Source organism: Apodemus sylvaticus, chromosome 9 (assembly GCF_947179515.1).
Source record: "Apodemus sylvaticus chromosome 9, mApoSyl1.1, whole genome shotgun sequence".
Taxonomy (NCBI): Eukaryota; Metazoa; Chordata; class Mammalia; order Rodentia; family Muridae; genus Apodemus; species Apodemus sylvaticus.
The window spans coordinates 62,409,214-62,430,547 of NC_067480.1; the positions used below are offsets into that span (position 1 = coordinate 62,409,214).

General features: G+C 37.3%; 1 pseudogene; it reads left to right on the top strand.

Annotated features, from left to right (window-relative positions):
* LOC127691910 (ADP/ATP translocase 2-like) overlaps window positions 1-21,218 on the top strand; it is a 130,259-nt pseudogene extending 109,041 nt beyond the window's left edge.
* The last annotated feature ends 116 nt before the right edge of the window (window positions 21,219-21,334 follow it).

Sequence of the window (21,334 nt, forward strand, 5' to 3'; positions counted from 1 at the left end):
TCCCTCTGCCTGCTTTCTCTATGGTGGGTTCACAGGCCCTGCCCATTTTTACCCACACTGTTACCCAGTTTTTTTTTTTTTAATTTATTTATTTATTTTTTATTCGATATATTCTTTTTTTTTTAATTGTTTTATTCGAAATAATTTATTTACATTTCAAATGATTTCCCCTTTTCTAGCCCCCCCCCCACTCCCCGAAAGTCCCGTAAGCCCCCTTCTCTTCCCCTGTCCTCCCTCCCACCCCTTCCCAGTTCCCCGTTCTGGTTTTGCCAAATACTGTTTCACTGAGTCTTTCCAGAACCAGGGACCGCTCCTCCTTTCTTCTTGTATCTCATTTGATGTGTGGATTATGTTTTGGGTATTCCAGTTTTCTAGGTTAATAACCACTTATTAGTGAGTGCATACCATGATTCACCTATTGAGTCTGGGTTACCTCACTTAGTATGATGTTCTCTAGCTCCATCCATTTGCCTAAGAATTTCATGAATTCGTTGTTTCTAATGGCTGAATAGTACTCCATTGTGTAGATATACCACATTTTTTGCATCCACTCTTCTGTTGGCGGATACCTGGGTTCTTTCCAGCATATGGCAATTATAAATAGGGCTGCTATGAACAAAGTAGAGCATGTATCCTTATTACATGGTAGGGAATCCTCTGGGTATATGCCCAGGAGTGGTATAGCAGGATCTTCTGGAAGTGAGGTGCCCAGTTTTCGGAGGAACCGGCAGACTGATTTCCAGAGTGGTTGTACCAATTTGCAACCCCACCAGCAGTGGAGGAGTGTTCCTCTTTCTCCACACCCTCTCCAACACCTGCTGTCTCCTGAATTTTTAATCTTAGCCATTCTGACTGGTGTAAGATGAAATCTTAGTGTTGTTTTGATTTGTATTTCCCTAATGACTAATGAAGTTGAGCATTTTTTAAGATGCTTCTCCACCATCCGAAGTTCTTCAGGTGAGAATTCTTTGTTTAACTCTGTACCCCATTTTTTAATAGGGTTGTTTGGTTTTCTGGAGTCTAACTTCTTGAGTTCTTTATATATATTGGATATTAGCCCTCTATCTGATGTAGGATTGGTGAAGATCTTTTCCCAATTTGTTGGTTGCTGATCTGTCCTCTTGATGGTGTCCTTTGCCTTACAGAAACTCTGTAACCTTATGAGGTCCCATTTGTCAATTCTTGCTCTTAGAGCATAAGCTATTGGTGTTCTGTTCAGAAACTTTCTCCCTGTACCGATGTCCTCAAGGGTCTTCCCCAGTTTCTTTTCTATTAGCTTCAGAGTGTCTGGCTTTATGTGGAGGTCCTTGATCCATTTGGAGTTGAGCTTAGTACAAGGAGACAAGGATGGACCAATTCCCATTCTTCTGCATGCTGACCTCCAGTTGAACCAGCACCATTTGTTAAAAAGGCTATCTTTTTTCCATTGGATGTTTTCAGGCTCTTTGTTGAGGATCAAGTGGCCATAGGTGTGTGGGTTCATTTCTGGATCTTCAATCCTGTTCCATTGATCCTCCTGCCTGTCACTGTACCAATACCATGCAGTTTTTAACACTATTGCTCTGTAGTATTGCTTGAGGTCAGGGATACTGATTCCCCGAGATTTTCTTTTGTTGCTGAGAATAGTTTTAGCTATCCTGGGTTTTTTGTTGTTCCAGATGAATTTGATAATTGCTCTTTCTAACTCTGTGAAGAATTGAGTTGGGATTTTGATGGGTATTGCATTGAATCTGTATATTGCTTTTGGCAAAATGGCCATTTTAACTATATTGATTCTACCGATCCATGAGCATGGGAGGTTTTCCCATTTTTTGAGGTCTTCTTCCATTTCCTTCTTCAGAGTCTTGAAGTTCTTGTCATACAGATCTTTCACATGTTTGGTAAGAGTCACCCCAAGATACTTTATACTGTTTGTGGCTATTGTGAAGGGGGTCATTTCCCTAATTTCTTTCTCAGCCTGCTTATCCTTTGAGTATAGGAAGGCCACTGATTTGCTTGAGTTGATTTTATAACCTGCCACTTTGCTGAAGTTGTTTATCAGCTATAGGAGCTCTCTAGTGGAATTTTTTGGGTCACTAAGGTAGACTATCATGTCGTCTGCAAATAATGATAGTTTGACTTCCTCCTTTCCAATTTGTATCCCTTTGACCTCCTTATGTTGTCGAATTGCCCGAGCTAGTACCTCAAGCACAATATTGAAAAGATAAGGAGAAAGGGGGCAGCCTTGTCTGTTCCCTGATTTCAGTGGGATTGCTTCAAGTTTCTCTCCATTTAGTTTGATGCTGGTTACCGGTTTGCTGTATATTGCTTTTACTATGTTTAGGTATGGGCCTTGAAATCCTGTTCTCTCCAAGACTTTAAGCATGAAAGGATGCTGAATTTTGTCAAATGCTTTTTCGGCATCCAATGAAATGACCATGTGGTTTTGTTCTTTGAGTTTGTTTATGTAGTGGATTGTATTGATGGATTTCCGTATATTGAACCAACCCTGCATTCCCGGGATAAAGCCTACTTGATCATGGTGGATGATCGTTTTGATGTGTTCTTGGATTCGGTTGGCAAGAATTTTATTGAGTATTTTTGCATCGATGTTCATAAGGGAAATTGGTCTGAAGTTCTCTTTCTTTGTTGGATCTATGTGTGGCTTTGGTATCAGCGTAATTGTGGCTTCGTAGAAGGAATTGGGTAGTGTTCCTTCTGTTTCTATTTTGTGGAATAGTTTGAAGAGTATTGGTGTTAACTCTTCTTTGAAGGTCTGGTAGAATTCTGCACTGAAACCATCTGGTCCTGTGCTTTTTTTGGTTGGAAGACTTCCTATGACTCCTTCTATTTCTTTAGGCTTTATGGGACTGTTTAGATGGTCTAGTTGGTCCTGATTTAATTTTGGTATTTGGTATCTGTCAAGGAAATTGTCCATTTCCTCCAGATTTTCCAGTTGTGTTGAGTACAGGTTCTTGTAGTAGGATCTGATGATTTTTTGGATTTCCTCAGTTTCCGTTGTTATATCTCCCTTTTCATTTCTAAGTTTGTTAATTTGGAAACTTTCTCTGTGCCCTTTGGTCAGTCTGGCTAAGGGTTTATCTATCTTGTTGATTTTCTCAAAGAACCAGCTCCTGGTTTTGTTGATTTTTTATATGGTTCTTTTTGTTTCTACTTGATTGATTTCGGCCCTGAGTTTGATGATTTCCTGCCTTCTACTCCTCCTGGGTGAAATAGCTTCTTTTTGTTCTAGGGCTTTCAGGTGTGTCATTAAGCTGCTAATGTATGCTCTCTCGGTTTTCTTTTTGGAGGCACTCAGGGCTATGAGTTTTCTTCTTAGCACTGCTTTCATTATGTCCCATAGATTTGGGTATGTTGTGTTTTCATTTTCATTGTGTTCTAAAAAGTCTTTAATTTCTTTCTTTATTTCTTCCTTGACCAAGGTATCATTGAGTAGAGTATTGTTCAATTTCCATGTGTATGTGGGTTTTCTATTGTTTCTGTTGCTATTGAAGACCACTTTTACTCCATAGTGATCAGATAGGAGGCATGGGATTATTTCGATCTTCTTATATTTCTTGAAGTCTGTCTTGTGACCAACTATATGGTCGATTTTGGAGAAGGTACCATGAGGTGCTGAAAAAAAGGTATATTCTTTTGTTTTAGGATAGAATGTTCTATATATATCTGTTAAATCTAATTGGTCCAAAGCTTCAATTAGTTTCATTGTGTCCTTGTTAAGTTTCTGTTTTCCTGATCGGTCCATTGAGGAAAGTGCAGTGTTGAAGTCACCCACAATTATTGTGTTAGGTGCAATGTGTGCTTTGAGTTTTAATAAAGTTTCTTTTATGAAAGAGGGTGCCCTTGCATTTGGGGCATAGATGTTCAGGATTGAGAGTTCTTCTTGTTGTATTTTTCCTTTGACCAGCAAGAAGTGTCCCTCAGAGTCTCTTTTGATGACTTTGGGTTGAAAGTCAATTTTATCTGATATTAAAATGGCTACTCCAGCTTGTTTCCTGAGACCATTTGCTTGTAAAATTGTCTTCCAGCCTTTTACTCTAAGGTAGTGTTTGTCTTTGACCCTGAGGTGTGTTTCCTGTAAGCAGCAAAATGTAGGGTCCTGTTTACGTATCCAGTCAGTTCGTCTGTGTCTTTTTATTGGGGCATTAAGTCCATTGATGTTAAGAGATATTAAGGAATAGTGATTGTTACTTCCTATCATTTTTGACGTTATTTTCAAAATTTGATTGCTTAACTTCTTTTGGGTTTGATGAAAGGTTACTATCTTGCTTTTTCCAGGGTGAAGTTTCCCTCCTTGTATTGGTGTTGTCCTCCTATTATCCTTTTTAGAGCTGGGTTTGTGGATAGATATTGGGTAAACTTGGTTTTGTCGTTAAATATCTTAGTTTCTCCATCTATGGTGATTGAGAGTTTTGCTGGATATAGTAGTTTTGGTTGGCATTTGTGTTCTCTTAGAGTCTGCATGAGATCTGCCCAGGACCTTCTAGCCTTCATAGTCTCAGGTGAAAAGTCTGCTGTGATTCAGATAGGTCTTCCTTTATATGTTACTTGGCCTTTTTCTCTTACTGCCTTTAATATTCTTTCTTTGTTTAGAACATTTGGTGTTTTGATTATTATGTGACGGGAAGTATTTCTGTTCTGGTCCAGTCTGTTTGTAGTTCTGTAGGCTTCTTGTATATTCATGGGCATCTCTCTCTTTAGGTTAGGGAAGTTTTCTTCCATAATTTTATTGAAGATATTTGCTGGCCCTTTAAGTTGTAAATCTTCACTCTCATTTATGCCTATAATCCTTAGGTTTGGTCTTCTCATTGTGTCCTGGATTTCCTGGATATTTTGGGTTACAAGCTTTTTGCATTTTGCATTTTCTTTAACTGTTGAGTCCATGGTTTCTATGGAATCTTCAGCATCTGAGATTCTTTCTTCTATTTCTTGTATTCTGTTGTTGATATTTGCATCTCTGTCCCCTGATTTCTTCCCAAGGCTTTCTATCTCCAAAGTTATCTCCCTTTGAGTTTTCTTAGTTGTTTCTACTTCTGATTTTAGATCCTGGATGGTTTTGCTTAGCTCCTTCACTTGCTTGTTTGTGCTTTCCTGTAATTCTTTATGAGATTTTTGTGTTTCCTCTTTCTTGACCTCAGCCTGTTGACCAAAGTTCTCCTGTATTTCTTTAAGAGATTTTTGTGTTTCGTCTTTCATGACCTCAGCCTGTTGACCAAAGTTCTCCTGTATTTCTTTAACTGTTTTTTGCATTTCGTCCTTGTTGGCTTTTGTATTCTCCTGGATTTCTTTCAATGATTTTTGTGTTTCCCTTGCAAGGGCTTCTAACTTTTGATCCATTTTCTCCTGAATTTCTTTAAGTATGTCCTTCATGTGTTCCTGTACCAGCATCATGACCAGTGATTTTAAATCCAAATCTTGTTTTACTGGTGTGATGGGGTATCCAGGACATGCTGGTAGAGGAGAATTGGGTTCAGATGTTGCCATATTGCCTTGATTTCTGTTAGTGACGTTCCTGCGTTTGCCTTTTGCCATCTAGCTCTCACTGGTGTTACTTGGTCTTATCAGTGCTGGACTCACTAGTGCAAGCTGCCCCTTCCCCGTTGGCCTCTGGTGCACAGCTTACACCCTGCACTGCCTGTAGACAGGGTGCTGCTGTCCAGGCTGTTCAGATCCCGAAGCAGGCACCTGAATGCTCCCGCTGGGGCCGCAGGATTTCCCGGAGCACACCGACTTCTCCCAGCTGGCCGCCCGGAAGCCCCCACTAGCCTCTTGAGGGACTTGGAGATGTGATGCGGCTGCCCAGGCTGATCTGAAGCAGAGAGAGTTGAGCTGAGGGCTTCTGCCTGAGGCCTTGCCCCAGATTGTGTCTGTGGACCAGATAGAGCTGGTGTGCACCCCCAGGGACCGCCGAAGTTGTAGGCTGCTGTGACCTCCCCTGTGTTCTGCTCACTCCGCTGGGCAGCAGATTCCCCAACCAGGCTGGCGCGCACAAGGTTAGCCTGGTCGCCCAGTCCCTGAGTCCAGGCAAAAGCCTGGGAGGCCAAGGTCCGAACAAAGTTCCCCTAGGGCTATGACTGTTAATTGGGTCCACCAGGTGACCCAGATGGCCAGCGTGCGAGTCCGCGCTCCCGAAAGCACCGGGAGAGTCTGCTGTGCTAACAATCTCCTGGGCGGGTTGACACACAGATGGCCCACCAAGCCGCCCAGTTCTTGGGGTCAGTCCTGTGCCTTTTGGGGCCTAGACCCCCGTTTTGTTAGCCTCAGGCTACGCTTGTTAGCCGTCTCTGCCCTCCCAAGCACTCTGGGTCCTGTAGGCAAAATGGCGGCGCATGCGCAGGCCAGGGCAAAAAAACCTCCTGGCTGGGTTGGCACCCCGATGGCTACCCGAACAGCCCAGGGCCTGGGTGCAGGCAAACGCCCATCGGGCTCAGACCCCTGCGGTGTTGGCCTCGTATTATGTTTGTGTACCTCAGTCTGTCCGATCTCTGGAGCCCAGAATCAAGATGGAGGTGAGTCTCTCCTGACTGGCGGGAAGCCGAGTTCTGAAGTGGCTTCCGTGCAGCGAAAGGCTCCGCAGAACCGCAGCTGCTTGCCGCCCGGCTGGTCAGCGAAGGTCAGTGGTCATGGGCACAGGGCCTAACTGGACCCTGTGTCGCTTTGGTTCCACTGCTGATGGCCCTTCAGCTGGACGAGCCACTGCTGCACTGCTGCTGCCGCCGCCGCCGCCCCCGAACCACTGTTACCCAGTTTTAATAGGATTATTTGCTTCTCTGGAATCTAACTTCTTGAGTTCTTTGTATATATTCAAAATTAGTCCTCCAGTGGATGTAGGATTGGTAAAGATATTTTTATCAAGTTGTTGATTGTTGTTTTGTTCTATTGACAGTGTCCTATGCTTAAAGGAATTTTGAAATTTTATGAGGTTCCACCTGTCAATTCTTGATCTTAGAGCATAACCCATTGGTGTTCTGTTCAGGAAATTTTCTCCTGTGCCTGTGTGCTTGAAGGCCTTCCCAACTTTCTTTTCTATTAGTTTTAGTGTATCTAGTTTTATGTAGAGGTCCTTGATCTTCACATAAAAGAAAAGAGATAAAATATTTGTAAAAGAAGATAAGAATTGATGTATTTTCATTCTTCTACATACTGACCACCATTTGAACCAGCAGCATTTATTGAAAATGTTGTCTTTTTTCTACTGAATGGTTTTAGCTCCATTGTCAATGACATCCTTTTTAAACAGCAGAGTAATACTTCATTGTATAAATGTATCATATATTCTTTATCCATTAGCAGATTGTGAGATAAGTGGGGTGAATGTAGTCTCTGTCTGTTATGGATAAAGTCACAATAAACAGAGTTGAGCAAGTGACTATGGGGTAGAATAGAAAAAGGTATACGTCTAAGAGTGATATAGCTTGGTCTTAAGGTAAATAGGTAACTACAATTTTTTTAATATTTTTAATTTCTGTATTCTTTGTTTACATTCCAAATGATTTCCCCTTTCCCAGATCCGCACTTCCCATATGTCCTATAAACCTTCTTCTCTCCACCCATTCTCCAATCATCTCCCTCCTTTTTCTCTGTCGTTATATTCCCCTCCAACTCTAGATCAATCCTTTCCGTGATCAGGACCCTCTCAATACTTCTTGATGGGAATCATTTGTTATGTGATTTGTGCCTTGGGTACTCAGAGCTTCTGGGCTAATTAATATCCACTTATCAGAGATTGCATTCCATGTGTATTCTTTTGTGATTGGGTTACCACACTTAGGATGATATTTTCCAGATCAAACCATTTGCCTAAAAATTTTGTTAATTCATTGTTTCTAATTGCTGAGTAGTATTCCATTGTGTAAATATACCACATTTTCTGTATCCATTCCTTCTTTGAGGGACATCTGGGTTCTTTCCAGCTTCTGGCTATTATAAATAAGGCTGCTATGAACATAATGGAGCATGTGTCTTTATTGCATGGCAGGGAATCCTTTGGGTATATGCCCAGAAGAGGTATAGCAGGGTCCTCTGGAAGTGTCATGTCCTGTTTTCTGAGGATCCGCCAGACTGATTTCCAAAGTGGTTGTACCATCTTACAGCCCCACCAGTAGGGCAGGAGTGTTCCTCTTTCTCCACATCCTCGCCAACACCTGCTGTCTCCTGAGTTTTTGACCTTAGCCATTCAGACTGGTGTAAGGTGAAATCTCAGGGTTATTTGGATTTGCATTTCCCTAATGACTAATGATGTGGAGCACTTCTTAAGGTGCCTCTCAGCCATCTGAATTTCTTCAGGTGAAAATTCTTTGTTTACATCTGTACCCCATTTTTAATAGGGTTATTTGGTTCCCTGGGGTCTAACTCCTTGAGTTCTTTGTATATATTGGATATTAGCCCTCTATCAGATGTTGGGTTGATGAATATCCTTTCCCAATTTGATGGTTGCTGTTTTGTCCTTTTAAAAGTGTCCTTTGCCTTACAGAAACTTTGTAATTTTATGAGGTCCCATTTGTCAATTCTTTTTTTTTTATTCGATATAATTTATTTACATTTCAAATGATTTCCCCTTTTCTAGCCCCTCCACTCCCCGAAAGTCCCATAAGCCCCCTTCTCTTCCCCTGTCCTCCCTCCCACCCCTTCCCAGTTCCCCGTTCTGGTTTTGCCGAATACTGTTTCACTGAGTCTTTCCAGAACCAGGGGCCACTCCTCCTTTCTTCTTGTATCTCATTTGATGTGTGGATTATGTTTTGGGTATTCCAGTTTTCTAGGTTAATAACCACTTATTAGTGAGTGCATACCATGATTCACCTTTTGAGTCTGGGTTACCTCACTTAGTATGATGTTCTCTAGCTCCATCCATTTGCCTAAGAATTTCATGAATTCATTGTTTCTAATGGCTGAATAGTACTCCATTGTGTAGATATACCACATTTTTTGCATCCACTCTTCTGTTGAGGGATACCTGGGTTCTTTCCAGCATCTGGCAATTATAAATAGGGCTGCTATGAACATAGTAGAGCATGTATCCTTATTACATGGTGGGGAATCCTCTGGGTATATGCCCAGGAGTGGTATAGCAGGATCTTCTGGAAGTGAGGTGCCCAGTTTTCGGAGGAACCGCCAGACTGATTTCCAGAGTGGTTGTACCAATTTGCAACCCCACCAGCAGTGGAGGAGTGTTCCTCTTTCTCCACACCCTCTCCAACACCTGCTGTCTCCTGAATTTTTAATCTTAGCCATTCTGACTGGTGTAAGATGAAATCTTAGTGTTGTTTTGATTTGCATTTCCCTAATGACTAATGAAGTTGAGCATTTTTTAAGATGCTTCTCCGCCATCCGAAGTTCTTCAGGTGAGAATTCTTTGTTTAACTCTGTACCCCATTTTTTAATAGGGTTGTTTGGTTTTCTGGAGTGTAACTTCTTGAGTTCTTTATATATATTGGATATTAGCCCTCTATCTGATGTAGGATTGGTGAAGATCTTTTTCCAATTTGTTGGTTGCCAATCTGTCCTCTTGATGGTGCCCTTTGCCTTACAGAAACTCTGTAACCTTATGAGGTCCCATTTGTCAATTCTTGCTCTTAGAGCATAAGCTATTGGTGTTCTGTTCAGAAACTTTCTCCCTGTACCGATGTCCTCAAGGGTCTTCCCCAGTTTCTTTTCTATTAGTTTCAGTGTGTCTGGTTTTACATGGAGGTCCTTGACCCATTTGGAGTGGAGTTTAGTATATGGAGATAAGAATGGATCAATTTGCATTCTCCTGCATACTGACCTCCAATTGAACCGGCACCATTTGTTGAAAAGGCTATCTTTTTTCCACTGGATATTTTCAGCTCCTTTGTTGAAGATCAAGTGACCATAGGTGTGTGGATTCATTTCTGGGTCTTTAATTCAATCCTTTGGTCCACTTGTCTGTTACTGTGCCAATACCATGCAGGTTTATTTTTATTAATTACATTTTTATTTGACAGTTTTATACATGATTACTTCATTCACCCATTTACCCTTTACACTCACCCCCACAATTTCCCCTTCTCCCTAAATGATCCTTTCCATGGTCATGGTTTTTCTTTTCCTCTGTGGCCCACTGAGTTTAACCAGGGTCATCTCCATGACTGTGGGTTTGGAACTGTCCTCTGGAGCCCATCGGGATCCAGAAACAACTGAAGAGAATAACTCATCATTGCCTGCTGTGCATTGACAACCAACAGCTCTTCAGGGAGGGACTGTGCCGGTCTTATTCAGACTCAGTGAAGGCGACCACAGTTGATATGGGTTCATAATAGTAATAACTGTTTATAGCATTTCATGGTTGGTTTAATATTTACTACTAGATGGAATTGTTGGTCAGTAACTGTTTATGATATAGAGGCCACTACTCTTCTGTGTAGCCACTCACATAGCGCTATGACCATGTGTGGAAAACTTTTCATTGCTACAAAGAATTTCCTGAATCTAGGTACTTATAAAGAAAAATGGTGTATTTAGCTCATAGTTTAAAAGGTTCGAAGTGCAAGTGAATGACAGGACCCCATATCCGTGTCTCACTGGCTCACCCATACCATGCAGTTTTTAACACTTTTGCTTTGTTGTATTGCTTGAAGTCAGGGATACTGATTCCCCCAGAATTTCATTTGTTGTTGAGAATAGTTTTAGCTATCCTGGGTTTTTTGTTATTCCAGATGAATTTGAGAATTGCTTTTTCTAACTCTGTGAAGAACGGAGTTGGGATTTTGATGGGGATTATGTTGAATCTGTAGATTGCTTTTTGCAAGATGGACATTTTAGCTATATTAATCCTGCCAATCCATGAGCATGGAAGATTTTTCCATTTTCTGAGTTCTTCTTCGATTTCCTTCTTCAGAGACCTGAAGTTCTTGTTGTATCGATCATTCACATGTTTCGTTAGAGTCACAGCAAGATACTTTATATTGTTTGTGGCTATTGTGAAGGGTGTCATTTCCCTAACTTCTTTCTCAGCCTGCTTATCCTTTGAGTATAGGAAGGCAACTGATTTGCTTGAGTTGATTTTATAACCAGGCCCTTTGCCGAAGTTGTTTATCAGCTGTAGGAGTTCTCTGGTGGAGGTTTTCGGGTCACTTTATTAGATTACGATGTGATCTTCAAATAGTGATAATTTGACTTCTTCCTTTCCAATTTGTATCCCCTTGACCTCCTTATGTTGTCTAATTGCTCTAGCTAGAACTTCAAGTACTATATTGAAGAGATATGGAGAGAGAGGACAGCCTTGTCTAGTCCCTGATTTCAGTGGGATTGCTTCAAGTTTCTCTCCATTTAGTTTGATATTGGCTACCGGTGTGCTGTATATTGCTTTAATGAGGTTTAGCTATGGGCCTAGAATTCCTGTTCTTTCCAAGACTTTTAGCATGAAAAGATGCTGAACTTTGTCAGATGCTTTTTCTGCATCTAATGAGATGATCATATGTTTTTTGTCTTTGAGTTTGGTTATGTAGTGGATTGCATTGTTGGATTTCCTTATATTGAACCATCCCTGCATCCCTGGGATGAAGCCTACTTGATCATGGTGGATGATCATTTTGATGTGTTCTTGGATTCGGTTGGCAAGAATTTTATTAAGTATTTTTGCATCAGTATTCATAAGGGAAATTGGCCTGAAGTTCTCTTTCTTTGTTGGATCTTTGTGTGGTTTTGGTATCAGCGTAATTGTGGCTTTATAGAACAAGTTGGGTAGAGTTCCTTCTGTTTCTATTTTGTGGAATAGTTTGAAGAGTATTGGTGTTAGGTCATCTATGAAGGTCTGATAGAATTCTGCACTGAGCCATCTGGTCCCGTGCTTTTTTTGGTTGGGAGATTTTCTATGACCCTTTTTATTTCTTCAGGTGTTATGGGACTGTTTAGATGATCTATTTGATCCTGATTTAGTTTTGGTGTGTGATATCTGTCTAGTAAACTGTCCATTTCCTCCAGATTCTCCAGTTGTGTTAAGTATAGGCTTTTGCAGTAGGATCTAATGATTTTTTGAATTTCCTCAGTTTCTGTTGTTATATCTCCCTTTTCATTTCTAAGTTTGTTAATCTGTATACTGTCTCTTTGTCCTTTGGTTAGTCTGGCTAAGGGTTTATCTATCTTGTTGACTTTCTCAAAGAACCAGCTCCTGGTTTTGTTGATTTTTTGTATCGTTCTCTTTGTTTCTACTTGATTGACTTCAGCCCTGAGTTTGATGATTTCACGCGTCTACTCCTCCTGGGTGAAATAGCTTCTTTTTGTTCCAGGGCTTTCAGGTGTGTCATTAAACTGTTAGTGTATGCTCTCTCCATTTTTTTTTTTTGGAGGCACTCAGGGCTATGAGTTTTCCTCTTAGCACTGCTTTCATTGTGTCCCATAGATTTGGATATGATGTATCTTCATTTTCATTAAATTTTAAAAAGTCTTTAATTTCTTTCTTTATTTCTTCCTTGACCAAGGTATCATTGAGTAGAATATTGTTCAGTTTCCATGTGTATTTGGATTTTCTGTTGTTTTATTTTGCTATTGAAGACCACTTTTACTCCATAGTGATCTGAAAGAAGGCATGGGATTATTTTGATCTTCTTATATTTGTTGAGGTCTGTCTTGTGACCAATTATATTAGTTGTTTCTACTTCTGATTTTAGATTCTGGATGGCTTTGCTTAGCTCCTTCACTTGCTTGTTTGTGTTTTCCTGTAACTCTTTAAGAGATTTTTGTGTTTCCTCTTTCATGACCTCAGTCTGGTGACCAAAGTTCTCCTGTATTTCTTTAAGTGAATTTTGCATTTCGTCCTTATTGGCTTTTGTATTCTCCTGAATTTCTTTCAATGATTTTTGTGTTTCCCTTGTAAGGGCTTCGAACTTTTGATCCATTTTCTCCTGAATTTCTTTAAGTATGTCCTTCATGTGTTCCTGTACCAGCATCATGACCGGTGATTTTAAATCCAAATGTTGTTTTTCTGGTGTGATGGGGTATCTAGGACATGCTGTCAAAGGAGAATTGGGTTCAGATGCTGCCATATTGCCTTGATTTCTGTTAGTGATGTTCCTGCATTTGCCTTTTGCCATCTAGTTCTCACTGGTGTTAGTTGGTCTTGCTGTCAATGCTGGACTCACCAGTGCAAGCTGTCTCTTCTCAGCTAGCCTCTGTCGGGCCAGACCCACCAGAGCAAGCTGTGTCCTCCCAGCTTGCCTCTGGGTGCACCAGGTAACTACATTTATGTTGTAACTTCAGTTTATTTCCATTGCCCCATATATTTTTTTAATGCCAATACTTTGTGGACCTTATTACTTTAGCTCTTTATGACAATTTGAAATCAGGAATGGTGATACTTGTATCAGGTTTTTATTTATTTTTTTTGATTATTGTTTTATTGTTCAGGATTATATTTAGTTATCCTGGGTGTTTTTGTTTTCTACATTACTTGAGAATATTGCTTTCAGGGAAAATAAGGATTTCCAGTGGAATCTTTATGGGAATTATGTTGAATCAATAGTTTGCTTTTGACAGGATGGTAAATTTTACTGCTAACCATACCATGGAATACCTTTCCATCTTCTGATATCTTTTTTGATTTCTTTCTTCAAAGTCCTGAAGTTTTTATCATACAAGTCTTTCACTTGCTTGATTAGAGTTAATCCAATATATTTTATATTTTTTGAGGCTATTGTGAAGGATTTATTCCTTCAGTTTGTTTCAAAGTTCAATTGTTATTTGTATATAGGAAGGCTACAATTTTTTTTTTTTTTTTTTTTTTTGTTAATCTCATATCCAGCCAATTTGTTGAAAGTGTTTGTCAACTTTAGAGTTTCCTTGGTGGGGCACACCTGTAAGAGTGTTTCCAGAGAGGTTTATGTGAGGAAGGATACATTGTCCTGAATACAGACAGTACATTTTCACAGGCTATCAGCCAGAAAAGATTTCAGTTTTCTTCTTCTCGATGGTGGACACAGTAATCAATCACTGCTAAATTAGCTCTGAACCCTCAAAATCTGAAGGAAAAACAGGGTTTCCTTCCTTAAGTTTTCTTATCAGATACCTTGTTATAAAATGTGAAATTACTGTATATATACTTGGTAATTCTAAATGATGTTTTGATTGATTGTAAAAATGACTTTCCTTGAATTTTAATGTGGATAGTTGTATCTATATTTTGAGGTGTTCTTGCATATTGAATATGGATTAAATCCCTCAACCATTCATGTTCTCAAGGCTTTACCTACACCTGTTGATATCATTGACAGGTGCTTGAGTTATAAATGGGTTATAAGATCTCTTCCTTCAATACTGGCTTATTAAATGTTGAAGCATTATTGAGGATATGTATAAATGATGTGTAGCTTTGAAAGGTATATATTGATTCTTCAAGTTTGTCTCCTTCTGCAGCCTCTTTTATAAGGTTAGCAGCTTCTTAATATTTATTTCTATTTTATTTTAACATATAGGTTTATGTGCTTATAGGAGTAAGTTTTTGGGTATTATATCAGTGTAGTATCTGTAGAAGCCAGAAGAGGATATTGAATGTACTAGATATGTAATTACAGATAAATGTGAGCAGGATGCTGGAAGCTAGGAATAGACAGCAGTGTGCTGCAAGAGAACAAATGCACTTAACTGCTGAGCCATTTCTTCAACTGTCTCTTTGTTTATTGTAATTCTTTCTTTCTTTTTCTAAGGTAATCAAGACTTATAATTTTTAAATTATAGGTTAATTGTCTCACATGTGAAAAAATGTCATAAGAACCCCCCTTATCTTATATGCTAAGGTAAAAATTAAATTAATGGCATCCAGCTACTATTTGGAACATGTTTTTCATATTTCACTGTTATTTGTACATTTTTCTCAGATGCTCTAGTATAAAATTTTTCAGAAAATTGACTATATATTTTTCTGTTAAGCTTATATAGTATAGTATATTATATCAAAATATGAATTATTATCTCCTTACGAAAATAAAATGGTCAGCATATTTTATTCATTAGGACAGCTTAATGATTTTATTATTATTATTATTATTATTAATATATGTTCAGAAATATATTTGATAACTTCAATCAAGTCAACATATATGGTTTCAATATGAATTTCAGTTTTTTATCATTACTTCTTTTACTTTTGAGATTATATATAATTATATCACTTCCTCATTCACTCTCTCCCCTCCATACATACAAATAACCCTGCTTGTTCTTTTTCGGGCTTCATGGTCACTTTTCTTATTAGTTGTTAAATGCATGTATATGTGACAAAATGCATTATAAATTTTATATTTGTTTTCTATTACATATCAAAGGCACTCTAATAGACATCTATTCTCAAAATAATATGCTAAAAGGGGCAAGGGAGTCAGAGGATAGAATAATCTATGAAAATTTCTAAATATTAATTATTTTCCAATTTTAAAGTCTATACTAAAATACTTATGGAAAAAGAGAATATCAATTAAATATATTAATTTTCTTTATACTTTCATTAAGTATTGAATGGGGGAGGAGGACAGTGAGAACTTCGGATAGTTAAAGGCACCTGTCATTAAGCCAAATGACTTCTGTTTATTTCCTAAGATTCACTTGGTTGACAAAATTTTTTTCCTGAAAATTGTTTTCTGATTTCTGTATGTATATTATAGTACACAAACTCCAATAAAGACACAAACTCTTATAAACACTAAACAAAAATAAATTTAGTGGTGTGGTCTTGAAGATGATTAGGAAATTGTAATATATTAATTTCATAAAATTTTCTTTTGTAATCAAAATTATTTAACACACATAGTGCATCATTAGAGATGACTATCCTGTTGGTAATAACTAATTACTACTAAATTAATACTAATAATTAATACTAAATTTGAATATATGTATTTATATGTATATATGACATAGGCAGCAGATCTTTGTATTCTTTCACGTACACACAACTGATTAATCTTAAAGGTATTCTTAAATAGTCAAATATGTTATATTCTGAAAGTTACTTGAATGTAGTTTAGGGGAAAGCTGCAAATGAATAAAACCAACAGACTAGAAAATATGTGATATATTCCTTTTTATCACCAGTTCTGTAAAATATATTTCATTTCCTTTTGAGTTATTCTAAATTGAAACGGAAAAGGTAATATTTCTCTTTCTTTAAAATATATTTATAGTCCATTTTATTATTACTTAAATTTATATCTGAAGAGGAATCTAGTGAGATTTGAAATTTGAGATTTGAAACTGAACAGTGAGGAAATCAAGATGTTGAAGGTATCCAGAAAACATCCAGAAGTTAGTGTTAGTGCTGATTTTTTTATTAAAAACTAGTCATTTGCATTTAGGAAAAAATATTAGAGATATAGTTACAGAATATTTTTTTCTGCTAGTATTATGTATGATAGCAATGAAATTACTTTTCTAAAGGAGCTTGAGCAGGAATCTTCAAACTTTAACCATGTTTATCTGTTTTACCCTAATGGAGAACAATGAATTATTTATCCTTCAAACTACAGAAAAATATATAATATTTTTTAACAAAACATAAATTATACAATGAATAAAAACATGATATTGTTAAAAATCATTTGTACCTGACTACTTGTTTAAATCTATTAGTAGAGTCTGTAATTCTAAAAGCATCTCTGCACATTTCATGTAAGTTGTTTTTCTTTTTCATCATTAATTGTTGTTTTTCATAAAACAGAGTCACTACTGGTCTGACATTTATTGGGTGGCCCATGTTGATATTGAACTTGTAGTAAAACCCCTGTCTCATGTTTGTGCAACCATGCTGAATTTTCCCCTGATTGTATTACTTAAAATGATAGACATTTAGAAATCAGAAAGTTAAATCTTCAGGTGAGACACATTAAGTTTCACCAGAATAAAAAAAGTTAAACACATAATTCAAACAGTGGTCATGGAGATGATATAACTGACACAATATATATTTTCAGGTCCTATGAGTTTGTGAATTGACTTTTATTACTGCTTATTTCAATGACATGGAATTTTTTAAAATAAATCACTGCCACTCAAGTCTAAATACTTTTTGGTTACTTCAGAGAGAGTTGTTTGTTTCAGCTAGAGAGACAGTCATTGAAAACTGAAAAATAGCTTCAAATTGTAATTTCAGAACATTGCCTCTTGGCTGATAACATAAAATGAGTTTAACTTTTGATCTACATCCATGAAATAATTTTATATTTGTCCCAAAATGAATGGACATGAATTGCTAGATGTCCCACCCTTTGTAGAAGAGCAACTGAAAACTGTTGGTTGCTAAGAGAGGGATGTGTTATACATGTGAGTGTTACTATGCAAAAGGACAACACTAATTGGGCTCAGAGGGATGTAAGCATTAAAAACAAAAGTAGAACAAGTTGAGAGAGAAATGGAGGCACAAGAAGGAATTGGGAGGAGGTAGAATTCAATGTATATGATCAATGTAAAAGAATATGAAATCCTCAAAGAAGAAATAGATAATATTATCTAAGTGAATTATTTAGCCAAGTCTAAACTACTCATTTAGATTTTCTACAAATGCACAATGTTGGAGACAAATCATAGGTATCCTAATAAATATGACCAAGAACCAGAAAATAGGTGAACTGAAGTTAGTATTATTTGTTCTCTTTTTATTCTATTGCTATGAGAGCACTGGGCAGGAGGCTTTGATTAGTGGGCAAAGGCTAGTGTTAGTGAAACTGAGCCTGGTTTTAAAGGACACACAAGCACAGGTTTTATACACATTAGCATTATTCCTTTCAAAAATAGCCAATAAAATGAAGTCAAGTAACACTGAGTTATTTTTGCTTAATTTCAATAGGAACTCTCCAGAGCTCCATAATACTTTGTTTTTTAATGTACTTCTTGATGGATTCCTCATAAATTGAGATATATGAAAGGAAAAAAAAAGCACATTTTTCACTCTTACTATATTCTTCTAAATTTCATTTCTCTAAATATACATTTTAACTCTCTGTACATGTCATATTTTATACTGAAAAATATGATATGTAATAAAGTTATCTAATATGTAATACAGCTCTACTTCATGGATAGAAGTTTGAATGAACCTATACTTTTATAGCTTTAATCAAAACCTAGAGAAACTCTCTAAATTTTATACCATTTGAAGATGATTTAGATCTGAAGTATGTACAGTTAAGGCAATGTTACATGAGTATTATGTTAAATGTATTCTGTATCTCAGTCTCTTTTAACTTTTGATGTTTGATTAACATTAAAGTAAATAATAATTCAGTTTACATTTCCAACTTATTATCTTTGCATGGAGTACTGTCATCAGAGTATAACCCCAGATTATTTTCTTTTCCATTTATTAATATAACTTAACTTCCATAATCTTCAGAAATCCAATTCTCCTCTAGTCTCTTTCAGCCTATGATTCTCTTTCATTTCATTCATCTTCAGTTAATAAAGTGGCAGAATAGAAATCTCTTTTAAAGTATTCCTTTTAAAGATTTAAAAAATTCCAAAGATTTCAGATTAGCCACAGAAAGAATATTGAATGTGCGCATTAGTTGATGACATAGGCTGATATTTGTAAATCCCTTTGTGGATAGACTTTTATGATATAAACCATAAATAAGGTGTTTCTGTTTTATGGAAAGTTTCATTTGCCATTTTGTGATAAAGAAATAAATATGATATTAGAAATGGTTTTAAAAGATCTCTGTATGTGCCTGTTTCTCATGATTAAATTGCCCTTATCTCCAGACATGTACTTGGTTTAGAAGGATGTGAGAGGAGCTGCACATCAAACTGATTTGGGAGACAAAGTCCTTCTCTTTTTATCATTTGTCTAGAGCCAACGTAGTACTACTTCTGAATAAGATCCCAAGTAAGCCAAATCTAACCAGAAGGAAAATGAAACTCTGGTCATGTACAAAAAGGAAAAAAAAAAACTGAATATGACATTTTTCTTCCACTGGTAGTGAGATGTTATGCTTGCTCCTCAAGTTTACGGAAAAAACATCCAAGCAACCAACCTAAACAAACAAAAAACCAAAAAACTGAAAACTACAAACATAAGTTCCCCTAGCATTGTCATATGTTAAATTTCATTCCTATCATCTGTTCTTCCCAGCTAAAATTTGACAATTTCAAGGCATTCGTAATAAGCAGGTGTGTAACAAAACACTTGTTATTACTAATTATATTCATTAATGATTGAATGCTTATATATAAAATTATGCAGTACAGTTTAGCTTGCTATAATTTTGCCCAAATCAATGTGTGACTTACAAAATATTTAAAACCTATTTTAAAGGACTATCGAAATGGACTTCTATGTTTTATAGCTGAGTCTAATTTTTTATCAATTGTATGCATTATCAGTGTTACTAATATTGATCTTTCACATTGTTTCTCCTCTCTTTATTTCAGTAGTGTATAAGAGCTAAACTCAAGCCAATAAGTACTCAGATAAGTCTAAATTCTTTTGACTGTTTCAGTAATGGAGGACTCATTACATGGTTCAGGGTGTAAGATGTAGTCTTTAAAATTAGATTCAAAAAGTTTGTTTAGCAAATGTGTGACTATAGTCTATTTCTCTGAAAAAGACACTACTCACTACTCATTCATAGCTTGAGATTTTTTTTATCTGTCTATAGGTATGTTTTATAGATAGGCAGTCATGTCAACCCATGACAATGTACATGAACACAGATTAAACAGTTTTTATTTTTTAACCAATTACATATATATTAGTTGAGATTGTGTTAAAAATAACTATGACAAAAGAGTAAGAATGCAGTTTACATATAGTGAGTACAAAGGTCATTACAGATTACTTATTTGAAGTTATTTTATTAATTCTTTGTGAATTTAATATAATATAGATATTTAAACCTATTTTGATATATAGAATAATATAGTGTAATTATAATATAATATAATTATTCTCTTCTATTCTGTCAACACTGCCATATTTATTCTCTCTGCCCCATTTCATTACCCATTTATTATTCAATTAATAAAGAAATTATTAATTTCTTTCCTGAAAACAACCAAGTCAAGTTTGTGTTAGCCATATATTTCTGACTGTGGGACATGTCCTGGTGGAGTACAGACCAAACACTAACATCACTAAAAAAAAATGAACCACACCCAACAACAGGATCAAATACTAATTTCTACTCAGCCAGCAGTAGGACTTTGGGCCTTCATGTTGTGAATCTGTCTTGACCTTCCTCAGGTATCATGTATTCTGTCTTAACGTTCACTTGTTAGGCATGTGTCCTGCAAACAGTTTCCTTTTACTCATTTACTGTCTCTGGGTCTTAAAATCTTTTCATCCCCTCTTTCACCATGAAACCCAGAACCATTGGCAGAGAAAATGTTAAAGCAGTCTGTCTTTTAGGTCTGAGCCTTACACAACTGAAGAGATACTTATGTGGTTAAGAGTACTTGCTGATGTTGTAGAATACTCAGGGTCAATTCTTTACACCTATATGGTGCAAAGTATTGTGTCATCTCTTTGTATCATCTACTCCAGTGCTATAAGACTAAGACCTTCTTTACACCTCTGTAAATCCCTTGAAATCATACATTGTATAGACATTCAGCCAGACAAATCCTCATGCATAAAATAAAACATACATAAAATAAAATCAAATAAATGTTTTTAAGTTGAAAAAAATTGTTGTGGTTTATAAACTTTACAAATCTAAACAAATAAAAAAAACAATAATGTAATGACAAAATTTTTCCTAAAATATCTCTGTAAAATATGTGATTCTAAATTAAGCATTTTCAAATAGATTAAGAAGGTATGGTAGTTTAAATATGCTTGGACTATATGCAGGCTACTTGACTTCTGACTTCCACTGCTGGCAGGAAGTCCCGCCTTGCGCCTGTGCAATCACTAACCTTTCCCTGCTACAACTTTTCTTGCTGACAGACGCTGCCATCCCTGCCACCACAGGTTCTGTTGTAGCTACAGCGTGGCTCTCTCCAGGCTCTCAGAACCACAGCAACCTGTATTCCATCCATGCGAAGTGGTGTCATGTGGTCCCAATGCCATCACTCTCAGAGCCCACAGCTCTCTGAACTGCAGCAAACCTGCACCCCATTCCAGTTGCTGCACCCCACCCCCCACCACCATGTCGTCCCTCTCCGCTGGCTACAGCGCAGATTTCTGGGGAGCTGTTGCCTGCCACAGCCTGGCCATAGCCCATGCCCATGCTCAGCTCAGCTCCACACTGGCTGCTGAGATGCTCCACTACTTTTAGTATCTGATTCTCTCACAGCCCTGCTGCTTCTCTCACAACCCTGTCCTCCATCCCCTTCACTGTACGATCTCCCTGCCACCACTCTCAGACCCCCTCTCCCCCTTCCTCTTTGGCTG